Here is a 13296-nt window from a genome sequence, read left to right as displayed (position 1 = left end):
ATTCATGATCATTAACTATGATACAATTATAAAAAAAATTGGACTTGTACATGATTTTTGAAACCTGGCTGCAACGGTTATATAACGGTTAACTTTAAAGCGCTTGTAACATTTTGACTCATATGGAAATGGCACTCTATCCAATTATTTTACCAATTTACCTGGCACAAGGCAAGACAACTTCCAGATGGATAGAATAAAAAAATGACCCGTGGGATGAAGGTGGAGCAAAGCTTCAAAGTGTTCACTCGTTCTCTCCTCAGCAGGTATCAAAGGTAATGAAGTCCTCATCCATATTCTTTATACTTCATGCTGAGATCCCTAAATTCCACCAAGTTATTTCATCTGAGGGTTTAGGTTCAATTGGTTTTGGTAGTGTCATGATTGTTCCAAAGATAGTCAAATTATTTGACTATTGGGAAAACCTGACTTGATTGCTGACCTGTGAGCTGTTACAATGACATCTTAGCTTATTTGAAGAACACCATCCAGTGATTGTATTAAAATTAGTCAATGGTACAACGATGACAACTTGCATTTATATAGCACCTTTCACACAGGATAGAGTCTCATAGTGCTGGTAATGTGATCATTGCAGAATTAGAATGTCATACAGAATATCAATAATTCATAATTCATCTCTTGGAGATTCAGCAGCAACTATATTTAGGAAATATATTGCCTTATGTAAGTTTCAAACAGCAATAGTATGAAAATATTTGAAATAGCAGTTTGAGACAAGTTGAATAAGTCAGCATACTATCATTGTCTAAGTGTATGATAAAGCTATATTGGGCAGAGTAGTGTCCTTAAGTGAGATAAGTTGATACACACCTGAGAAAAACTGTCCAAAAAAGAGCTTCATTTGGCAACTTATCAAAGTTTTGAAATGCAGGTAACTTCACAAGCGCTTAGGTTAACAACAAAAACAAAATTACATTTGTATAGTGTCGGGATCTGATACCAACACCATAAAGTAAATCTTTGCTGTTTATAGTTGCAAGTTCTTAGTAGAGGGTTTGTAACAGCTCACAGATGTTTCAGTGTCACCAATCACATCTGGTTTTCCCAATAGTCTAATAATTTGAGTGGTGGCCCCAGGAAGGCAAGTCAGTCATCAATCAAAGCTGGATTCTGTTTGTGGGACACTGCTGTGTGCAATTGGCTGCCACATTTTGCCCACAAAATATAGTCAATTCACTTTACAGTATATTCTGTGAAGTGCTTTGAGACGCCTCAAAGGACTAATAAGGCACTATATCAAATGCAAGGATTATTATTATTCAAAGTTTGAGTTTCTGAGACAAAGGAGCTAAAGTTTGATATTAAAGTGTGGTTAAAATAATAAAAGTGGTGAAAATCACACTTACCACAACTGAGAGAATGCTGTTTTGAAACTGAGGTTAGTGTGGTGTGCGTGATATTTGCTGCTTGATTCTTGTTCTTGATCATTGCACCTAACAAGAACATCGCACCTAACATTTACACTTATATAAGAACCATTCGACCAGTCAAACCTGCTCCACCATTTTCTCATATCATGGTCAGCAACTCAATACTATTTGTCTGCATTTTGCCCTTATTAGCCAAATATTTATTTACTTGCCTACTTAATATTCCCACCCACTCCACAACCTCGTGAGGAGAAAAAAAGTCTTCTGATTTCACTATTGCATGAGTCTACCTCTAATTTTTTATATTATGTCATCATGTTCACAATTCTGCAATCACAGGAAAGAGTCTCCTTATTCTCTATCAGTTCCCTTTACAATCTTAAACAGATCACCCCTCAACCTCAGCTCTATTCAAAACAAATCACAGTTTTCCCATTCTGTTCTCATAAGTCAATCCAGGAATCATTCTCACGAATTTATGCCACATGGTCTCTGACACCAGTATGTCTTTTTTAAGTTATGGTGTCCAAAACTGCACCGAATACTCTAAATGAGGTCTGACCAGGGCATTGTATATCTGTAACATCACTTCTTTTATATTCCAGCCCCATTGTACTAAATGCCAACATCCTACTGGCCTTCCATATTGTGAGGATGTTTCAATGTGCTTCACATAATGTAGTGTAAAGTGTAGTGACTGGGGATTTTGTAGGTGAACACGGTCGACAATTTGTGCACAGAAATGTCCCACAAACAAGCAATAAAGTGAATGACCAATTCTACCCAGAAATTTGTTGGGCAGGTCATCAGGAATGGCACCGCCAACAATACAGCATTCCCCCAGCACGACACTGGAGCACAGCAAAGGCTCACAAGCAGCCACAAATAAACAATTTATCTGCAAGATTAATAGCAATGTTGGCCAATTACCAGTAGTTTAATTGTAGACAAAAAAAATCAGCAAAGTAGCTTATCCATAGTGGTGCCATGGGAGGAAAGTATTCCTACTGTGCACATTCTTGATAAAGAATGATTGATGACTAATTATGTGAGGTATCACAGTAGCCGCAGAGCTGAAAAGCACGACAATTCCAATGCTGGCTTCTTACCTCAGAGGTCACAGATTCATTTCCCAGTGATGGCTGTCACTCAAATCTCTCCACCTTGAGCACAGTGATCTTAATCAGTTCCCACTTGAGGAAACCTGACAGTTGTTTCATCTTGCTCCTCGAAACCCATAATCTCAGCTCAGTGCATTTTGAGTTGAAAGGGAAAAGGGCAGCACAGAGATATTGGCAGCCATTCTGGCTGAAGGAAAAACATCTGGGGAAAGCACTCTTGAGGAAATGAAAAAAATATAACTGTGTATTTGTAAGCAAACACGACAGCCAATTTGGGCACAGCAATGTCCACAAGCAGCCATGATGTGAATGCTGAATTTTATCTGGGGTGTTATTGCCCAGGATACCAGAAGAAACTCCCTTCTCGTTTTTGACTTGTGTCATGGGATTTGAACAGGTAAATGGGGACCTCAGTTTAACATCCCACCCGAAGAACAACAGTTCAGATAATGCAACGCTCCCCTTGTACTCTATTGGAATGTCAGCCCAAATGAGCTCAAAGTCCTGGCGCGGAACTTCAGCACATCACCTCCTTAAGTAGAGTCAAATGTACCACCAACTGAGACTTGGTACATTTGACTCGTGGAGTCCTGTAACTCAGTGGTTAGAGCACTCGCTTTGCAAGCGAGAGACCTGAGTTCAATTCCAGGCAGGGAGAAACCTTGGGCAAGTTTCCTTACTCCACACACCTAATAATAATCCCTCCAAAACCCAAAACAATAATAAATTGGTCATTTTCGATCTATGACTGTTTGTGGGACATTGCTATGCGCAATTGGCTGCCGCGTTCACCCACAAATATACAGTCAATTCACTTTACAGTGTGTTCTGTGAAGCGCTTTGGGACGTCCTCCCGAGGTGAAAAGCGCTATATCAAATGCAAGGATTATTATTATTATTACTTGCTGACACCTTTATCTATGAGGATATATAGCAAAAATAATGGCAATTTAATACAATAAATGGAGTGTAGCTGATAGTTTGACTTCACTGAATTTTATTGTAAATTGTAGTGACTATATTTTGTAGGCAAACACTTACGAAATATGTTATTATGGTGCTAACATACCATACTAGCATATGGAGTGTTGGTTCTTTGCGTTTTTTAGGCTGGAACATTGTTTTTATACAGTATAGACCCTATTGAAATATTTACTTGGAACTCTTATTTAAAACATTCAGTATTGGTGTTTGCTTCTTCAAGTTCGCTAAATTATGCAGTTATAATCACAACTTCATTAGAGATTTCAATGAATAAAGTCCTTCAGCCCATTTAATTTCATCCTTCGAGAACAACCACCCTGCAGCCTTTTGCATCACAGCATCAAGCTGTTTTCAAACAAGTCCAAAAGAGCTGGCCTCAACTACTCTTCCAGAGAACCTGTGCCAGTCGTTAATTACCCTCTGGGTAAAGAAATACTTCCTTGTGTCTGTTCTGAAATTACCATTTGCAAAACTAAACCTGTGCCCTCTTTTGTTTTTATATCCTAATCTAGTGCATCTGAAAATATTGTTCCGAATTTAATTTCCAATCCTATTTAAAACCTTACAATATCTGTAGGAATCTCTTTTCAAGGCTGAAGGGCTCTAGCTCATGTAATTCTTGCTCATAGCTCATTCCTATAACACTGGGGATGATCCTCATTCTTCTCCTCTGCACCCCCTCTAGGGCCTAAGTAGCCTACCCTTATGTCTCAGCGACCAGAACTGAAAGCAATTCTCTAGGTTCAACCTGAGAAGAGCTCTATATGGCTTGAGTATTGTATAGTGAGGAGCTTCTGGGGATGGCTGAGTTCTTCATGCAATGTTTTGTCACATGAGACTTAAAAGGAAGCTTGTTTTTAAACAACATTGTAATGTTGGAGCAAGGGCAAAACATATTGCTTGACACATGTAGAACACTCCTATAATATTCTGCCATTTGTGGGAGAGGAGACCATTGAATACACTTATCAGTGTTCAATAGACTCATTGATTTTGTGTGGTCTGTTACATGCAGCCCGACTAATTTACTTTCTCGTGTTTTGTTGATATGTATTGCCTTTATTTTATTATTATATTATTTGGCAACAGCACATAAATGAAGAGATGGTATTGTCCCAGAGCTGGATTTTCATTTTACCTCCATACAGAGAGAAGCAAAATAATAATACTTTTTATAATGCAGCTCAGGAGGCTTGTTATGCTGCAGTTTAGATTGCTCCCATCCCTTTTACATTGTTCTATCCATCTTACATTGCCTCCTTTTCTTTTACATTGTCTCTACCTTTCTTACATTGCCTTGAGATGGGAAGGGGTGGGGGGCAGGCCACGTGAGTCTGCTGTGATCATACTAAATGTTTGCAAGTGTGCAAAATCATTTTAGAAATGTAGCTTTGCACTATCCAAGTAACAATGGAAGAGTTTGGGAAATGTGCCTGCATATCAAATGACTGCTCCAGGCTTTTTCCCCTCCTCCTTCCATTACCATTATTTGGGTAGCGGAGATCGCTAAAATAAATTGCTGATAGTATTTCACACATGTGGGCTGCTAACACGATCAGTCAGCTCCAGTGCTGATCTCTTTTGTTACAGAATTGGATTATCTCTAGACAGAGGTGAGTTTAGATCAGACTCTGACCTGGGTTCTCCCACATTCAACATATGGATAAAACAGCTTACATTGAGTTCCTTCCAGAAGCAGGCTTACCTCAGCAGACAAACTCAACATGTACGAGTAAAACATGTGACAGAAAAGATACCCCATGTGTACCAAATGACAATTTCTGACAACACAGATGTCAGCCCAGCAAAGCAGATCTTAAGTTATTTTGAGAACAAGGAAGGTCCATGAAGAGAACATTGCTCTGCCCTGAGGAAATGAAATGAACTTTCACTCACGAAACACACAGTCAAAACCTCGTTACAGTATATCCTGTGAAGCGCTTTGAGACGTCTCGACAATGTGATAAGATGCTATATCAAATGCAAGGATGATGATGATTATTATTATTAATAACTAAAGACAACTAAAATAACAACAGCATATTGCAGCATATCAATGGACTGTGATCAGATATTGGGTAAAGTCTACAGACAATATAATTTGAAATTTATCACTTGGTACTGCAGCATGCATGAGCTAGTTCGAACGGCTTGTTTCCATTCTGTGCAATACTTTGTAACTGTGCATGGATTCTTGCTAGTCACCAAGTGTACTGTAGACAGAACCGGGCTGTTTAGCCATGGATTTCTCTTTGAATACCAAAAATGCAGCTCTACAGATAACCAATTTACACTGCTCATGCCTCTCACCTCCAAAGCCCATGATAACATGGTGCTTTAAACTGTAACCCAGTTAACAACTGATCAATGTCAAACCCTGCAAGTCAGATCAACTCAAGTAAAAGTGACCTGTGAAGTTCATTTGGGAGAGATGTGTTTTACAGTCTGTGCTATCAGATGAATAATTTTAATGGAGAACACAAATGCAGATCCCTTATGACTCCAAGGTTATGTGACGAAAGGACAATACCACTTAGATGAAAATAATGCTAGAGCTCCCTCTAGAGCATGGTAAAGAGTGACAAGATTTCAAAGTGATGCATTTTCTAGTGCAGTAATTAATGAGTAGCAGTTGCATATTCTCGTTTTTATTTTGATGCTTTACTTAATTTGCAAATGTTTCCTATTCACCTACAAAAATGATATGAGGTGCAGCGACTCCTGTGCAGCACTTTGAGATATTCTCCCAATGTCAAAGGCACTTTAAAAAATGCATGAATTATAATACTGCATTCCAACTATTTCAGTCAATATTTCAATCAACAAGTTACATTTGTATCGCGCCTTTCACATCAGGAGGACATCCCAAGGAGCTGAAATCAATCAATAAAAAAAACAAAATCAGGTTTGCAAAGTTCAAATTTGAATTCCTGCTTCAGAGAAAACAAGAGAATCGTAGGTCAATAGCATCTGAGGAATGCACTGCTTCGGAAAGAAGGAATTCATTATACAAGTCAATGTTGTCCCTAGGATTTCAGTAAAGTGTAATGGTGGGCGTGTGATTTTTTTTATATTGTGTTCACTTAAAAAAATACCCTGAAGAACAATTATAGATTGTGTCCATCAAAACCTATTCCTGCAGCCTACAATTTTATATAACAAGTGATGAAGCACTTATGGTTGTTAGGGTAGAAGCAAGGTGGACATTAACCCTTGGAGAAACTATAGAAATGTCCAAAGAGTTTGGGCATGTTTTCAACTTGCCCTCAAGTGGGTTCGATTCCCGGCAAGGCGAAACATTGGGCAAGTTTCCTTACCCCACACACCGATTCCAATCCAGTCCTCACCATTCTTACATTTATTGAAACAAATTTTTTGCTTCAATCCACAACTGTTTGTGGGACACGGCTGTGTGCAATTGGCTGCCGCAGTTCGTCCACAAATATACATTCAATTCACTTTACAGTATATTCTGTGAAGCGCTTTGAGACATTTCAAAGATGTGATGAGACGCTATATCAAATGCAGGATTACTATTATTATAGTATCGATAACAATGTATATGTGGTATTCATTTATACTGAAGGACACAACATGATTTGTCTCGTCTCGCTGAGCCAGGGATCTGAAAGAACCTTGGTAGAAAATCTAAATAATAATATTAATCCTGCATTTAATATAGCGCTTCATCACATTTTTGAGACGTCTCAAAGTGCTTCACAAAATATACTGTATGGTTAATTGACTGTATATTTTGTGGGCAAAACGCAGCAGCTAATTGCACATAGCAGTGTCCCCACAGACAGGCGTGGATTGAAGTGACCTATTTTTTTAAAGGAATTATTACCCCTGGAAAAACGATCTGCCAATCGACTAACAACCAGGTTCCCGATTACTGCTGGGCGGTTAGTAGGAACCTACAGGACTCGGCAGTTTTATAATAATAATCCTTGCATTTCATCCAGCGCTTATAACATCAAACTGTTTCAAAGGGCTTCATAGGTATTTTCTGTCAAGTGAAGTGACTGTATTTGCAAACAAACACAGCATTCAATTTCTGCACAGCAAGATCCAAAAACAGCCATTAAAATGAATGACCAATTTATCTGGAGGAATGTTGGCTAGAATACCAGGAGAAACACTGTTTTCTTGTCGAATAGTCTTGTGGGATTTTTAATATCTCCTTGAAAAGCCTGATAGGACATTGGATTGGTATCTCATCTGGAGGATGATACCTTCGATAATGCATTGCTTCCTTCACTGCAGTGTCAGACTAGGTTGTGAGCTAAAAGTCCCAAAGTGGAACCTGAACTGTCGTTGATAGAAGGGAAAAATGAACTGCAGTTTAATTGTCAGGTTTGTATAATCAGGTTCCCAATAGTCAAATTTTTCCTATTCCCCCAATACTGACATAACTGTTAATTTAATAGGACTTGACATTAATGACATTTATATTGTAATTTGTCATTGCTTCTGACAGTACAGCCATTCTGAGCAGGAAGCAGAATTTATTTCCTGCTCCAGAGTTATTCTCACTGGAGTTTGAAGAAGCTCTGTACCTGCACAAAATGTCTTTTTAGATGTTTCATTGTCATTAAAGAACTGAGTGAGATTGACTCTCAAATAGTGCTCTCCAATAGTATCAAAATCTTAAGCACATTCCTTTGGATTACTCACAAACTTTTAAACACTTTTTCAATGCAGCCAATTGAATTAATTCCATTTGGAAACTTAGTCCAGGAGCAGGGATCAGAATGAATCAAGGAGTTTGAAGCCTATTTATGCTACAATTTTAGTTTCGATTCAACATTTACTGAACTAATAATGTGACATTCAGTATATTTGCTCCTCTTTAGTAATAAATGCTTCCAGCTGTTCACGTGCTAGTATTACAGATTTATAATCGGATTAATTGTGTACTTATAAAGTAAGTCATAATTTTGGAATTTTTCCCTAGATTAAGCGTTATTGAATGTTCTATTTAGCCCACTGACACATTTCAGATGCATCTCGTATCTTCTCTTGAACTTGCTGCTGTAAAATCCTGTGAAGTGCTTTGAGACATTCTCTGAATGTGAAAGGCATTATATCAAATGCAAGGATAATTTTTTGTTATAAAGTAGGATCGAAGGGATGGTACCCATTTAGAATAGGACAAAGTTAAATTTGGTGATTGCTCCTAGACATAAAATACGGCGTGCAGATTTAACTGCAATCCCATTGCACAAATGATAATAATCCTCCTCCTTGTATTTGGTATAACGCCATATCAGGAGGCTTTCCCAATGCACTTCACAGAATTTACTGTAAAGTGCAGTGACTATAAGAACAAAAGAATTTGCGAGATGAAAGAAGATAAGGTCCATCGAGATCACCTTCCACCATCCTGGCAGTCGCTTAACATGTTGTGTCCAAAACTATATACTGTAGTTTTTGTTGGCCAAAGCAGCAGCCAGGTTGTACAGAGTAAATCCCATGAACAATCATGGAGTGAAAGACCAATTTTACTTGGGGGATTGTTGGCAGGGACACTGGGAGAAACTCCTTCTCTTTTCAAATAGCAACACAGGATCTTTAACGCACCCCTGAACACGCTGAGAGGGCCTTGGTTTAATGTCTCATCTGAAGGACAGCACCTCCAAAACTGCACTGGAGTGTCAACTTAGACCATACGAGTTTCAAGTACCGACATAGGACTTGAACTCAAAGTATGCATATCTGAAAAAGAATTACTGGAGTGATGAAGGCTTGCAACATTTCAGAGTGCAGTACATGAATGATTTAATTTGATGAGGTTGACAAATCCATTCAATTAATGCAATAAATTACTGTAATTATAGCACATATTGTAAATTCCTTTGCTGACAATGGTTCATTAATGCTGATAAAATCCCTTAACTAATCTACTCATTATAATGCACTATCGTCTTTTTGTGTTGTGTGATCAATAGGCATGAATAATTTATTATTTACATCGTGGTGTTGCAGTTCTTTTCCTCAGTGAAACCATTTTATACACAACTGCTCAGTTAACCATAAACAAGCCGATACTGACTCAACAATGACAACTTGCATTTATACAGCGCCCTCACCCTGGACAGTGTTCCAGAGCGCTTAAATGGTGAAAGCGAGAATTTCAACAACAAATTACATTTATATAGTGCCCTTTACGTCATGAGGACGTAGTTGCTAGGTGTCCATTTCATAACACACAGCAAAACTGGATACAAGTACTGTGAAAATAATTGGTTACATTAATTTTTCACCTCCATTTCAAAACAACATTTTCAAATGTTCTAGATACTGCAGAACACTTTATTCCTGGATACCTTTCAAAAATTGATGAACACCCAAGCAATTTTTCTCCACATAACTCTATTTAAGAATTCATATAGTTGAATTGTATATTTGACATGTTCCCATTAATATCTACAGGATTGAATTTGTGATGCCCAATCTTAGATCAGTAGAATTTGCAGCCCATGTTGCAAATAACAGATGTTATTACTCTTAGTCATGCTGCAGATTCTGTGCACAAAATAGCCTTGGACAACTTGAAAGAACGTAGTCCGTTTTGTAGAAGTGATAAAAATAAATAGTGTTAACAATCACAGTTAACATATCACAGATAAATCTCCATACCCCCAACTGCGGTAGATTAGATCCTCTAGAAGTAGTAATTAGAAATTCTGCTTTTGAATTCTTACTCAATTGTAACAATAATAATCTGTGCATTTGTTATAGTGACTTATAATAATAATACAAAAAATAATCCTTGCATTTGATATAGCACTTTTCACGTCGGGAGGACGTCCCAAAGCGCTTCACAGAACACACTGTAAAGGGAATTGACTGTATATTTGTGGGCGAACGCGGCAGCCAATTGCGCACAGCAATGTCCCACAAACAGTCGTAGATTGAAAATGACCAATTTATTATTGNTTTTTTGGAGGGATTATTATTAGGTGTGTGGAGTAAGGAAACTTGCCCAAGGTTTCGCCCTCTGCCTGGAATTGAACTCAGGTCTCTCGCTTGCAAAGCGAGTGCTCTAACCACTGAGCTATAGGACTCCACTTATCAAGTCTTTGGGACATCTCAAAGCGTTTCACAGAATATACTGTAAAATGAATTGACTATATATTTTTTGTGGGCAAAAAAATGTCATGTGTGTTTGTGCTTAAAGTATTGAAAACCTAATTCACAATAATATCGCCACTTTCACATACAAATTGTAGCTAGAATTGTACTTTTCAACATGGTAAGTTTGTTTTGCACTCTTCAAACCACAACTGATCAGAATGAATAATCCTTGCATTTGATTTAGCACCTTTCACTATAAAGTATAGGGACTATTTTGTTGGCAAACTTGGCAGCCAATTTGCTCACAATGCCACATAAAAATAGATGAAGTGAACCACCAATTTTATTAGGGGATTGTTGGCTTGGACTTCCCTTTTCGAATAGTATCATGGGATCTTCAAGATCCACCTGACAGGAAGATGGGATCTTAGTTTAATATCTTAAGGATGGCACCTCCAACAATGCAGTATCTTCCAGCACTGCATTGAAGTGTTGCTTCTGTCCAATGCTAATCGGTACTACTTTTCAGGAATCAGCAAGCATCCTATTGTAACATACCTTCAGAACATGACTTCAACTCCCGTATGCTTCAGCTTTCCTTCAGCGGTTGGAAGGATGTTATAAGTGGAGGCAGGAAAGAGACCTTAGTTCAGTCCACCTCAGCCGGATTCAGAGTCAGACCACAAAAATAACACTGCAACTTACCTAACTGAAATCCGACTTCTTTTTGGCCTAAATTTTCTAGTTGGAAAACAAACACTGTATCATAAAACACTGGATTGACTGAGGAATTATTATCACATAAACAAGTTGATATCATACTTATCATGACTTTTTTTTAAAAATCCAAAACAAGTTACTGTACAATTACAATTTTGGTTTTCCTTCATGTCAAAATGTCCTGTGTATTAGTCCTTAAACTATTGAAAACCCAATTCACAATTATTTCACCCCTTTCACAAATAATTTATCAATTCACAAATTATGTACGTATTTGTTTATTGCCCTCATGCCCATGTCTTCTGTGAATTAGAACTTAAAGAAACTATTGAAAATACCATAACAGGAATTTGTACTTACACAGTGCCACTGGAAGCATGATGTCAGATTAATTGTTGTACCTGCACAAGAAATCATCAAATCTAAGGCAATAAATCATCAGTTTCATAACAGAATTAGGTCATTCCCTTTTTCTCCTTCATCCAGTGTGATTCACAATGTTGCTCACACAGGGCGAAGGTGCTGTGAGCTTATCACATTATACTGTAACTTGCAAATGAAAAAAACTGGAAAAAATATCCACGTTAAAGAGTTGACCACATTAACAGGATTGATCTTAAAGTGACTTCCATTGTAGGGCAATTCTGATTTCTTTGCATTCATTTAATTGTGAAACATTTATTAATAGTATTAGCAGATCACACGATTTCTAAAATAATCATTATCTATACTAGCGCCATACACTTAAGACAACAAACTGATCATGACTGATGATAAACAGTTCTGCTATAGATCCCAAATTGTGAACACATCAAAAACCATATAAATTTCAAGGATTTTTAGACTCAAGATATTCATGTCTTTCGATGTGTCTTTGTGAACCCCAACACATGAGAACAGGTTCTGCTTAACAAAGGATCAGGTGATATTGGTGAGGTTTCAGATAAACAAATCAGTGTCTGGTTGAACTATTGACAAATAGCAGCATATCATAAGAGAGGTAACGACTTGCCTTGGCCAAAAATACTTTGATCTTTAAACCACATAGAAATAATTCCTGAGCATGTCTTTCAGGTTAATTTTATATTGTGTAGCGAGTGAGACAGATAACTAACTCATTTTCGTTACTGGTCAATCAGTTACATTTCACTTAAGACTAATTGACACAATATACATTCTCTGAAGAACAGCAGTTGCTATAAGTTTGTGAGTTTGTCATCTTGTCAAAGAATACAAAGTAAATTCCAGCACAGTCACAATTATTTCTGGAACTTAATTTCATGTAAAGGTCAGACAGTCCAGCTTCAAGCAGTTGAGTCAGCTTTACGTAGTTAATTAATCCTAGCATTATAGCATCCCTCTCATTTTTACCATCAGCCCACAATATATTCCATAATATGTAAACTCTTCGAAATAGAATGAAGAGTTCATTCTTCATCAAGAATTGTTCTGCATGAGGTAAATTTATGAAATTTCTAGGTTTTCTTAAATGGTCCGATTCTAAAAATATCTTCACTCCATGGTTTTGCCAAAATCAATCAGAAAAAATCCTTCTTTCCTGCCTCCTCCTACATTCATACTTGTTTCCTGCTTGTGAACTTCTATTTTTTGGGGGGGAGGAAGAGAGGCGCTAAAAGGAGAAAAAATTGCTGATGATTGGGAATTTGATCAGTCACTGAAAAGGAATCCAGGAACTACTGAGGAGACTATGCTTGTTAAGTAGTAAGAGGACAGAATTGGGTCACCTTTGGCTAATCTCAAAGGAGATGGAAAGTCTTATGAAACATATATAAACAACTAACCCTGTTCTATGATGTCCAGAGAACACATACAGGTTAGCAGTAATTACAGCATTATATAAAATAAGAACTAAAGAGAACAAGAAATCCCGAAGGCTTAGCAAGAGTGCAGTGGAACAGACAGCGGCAGAGATAGACAAACAAAAGACAACCAAGGGTTTCAATAATGACTAAAATAACCTTCAACCAAAATAATTC

This window comes from Callorhinchus milii, unplaced genomic scaffold, assembly GCF_018977255.1.
Source record: "Callorhinchus milii isolate IMCB2004 unplaced genomic scaffold, IMCB_Cmil_1.0 Scaffold4, whole genome shotgun sequence".
Taxonomy (NCBI): domain Eukaryota; kingdom Metazoa; phylum Chordata; class Chondrichthyes; order Chimaeriformes; family Callorhinchidae; genus Callorhinchus; species Callorhinchus milii.
Note: the sequence above shows the minus strand (reverse complement) of the source record.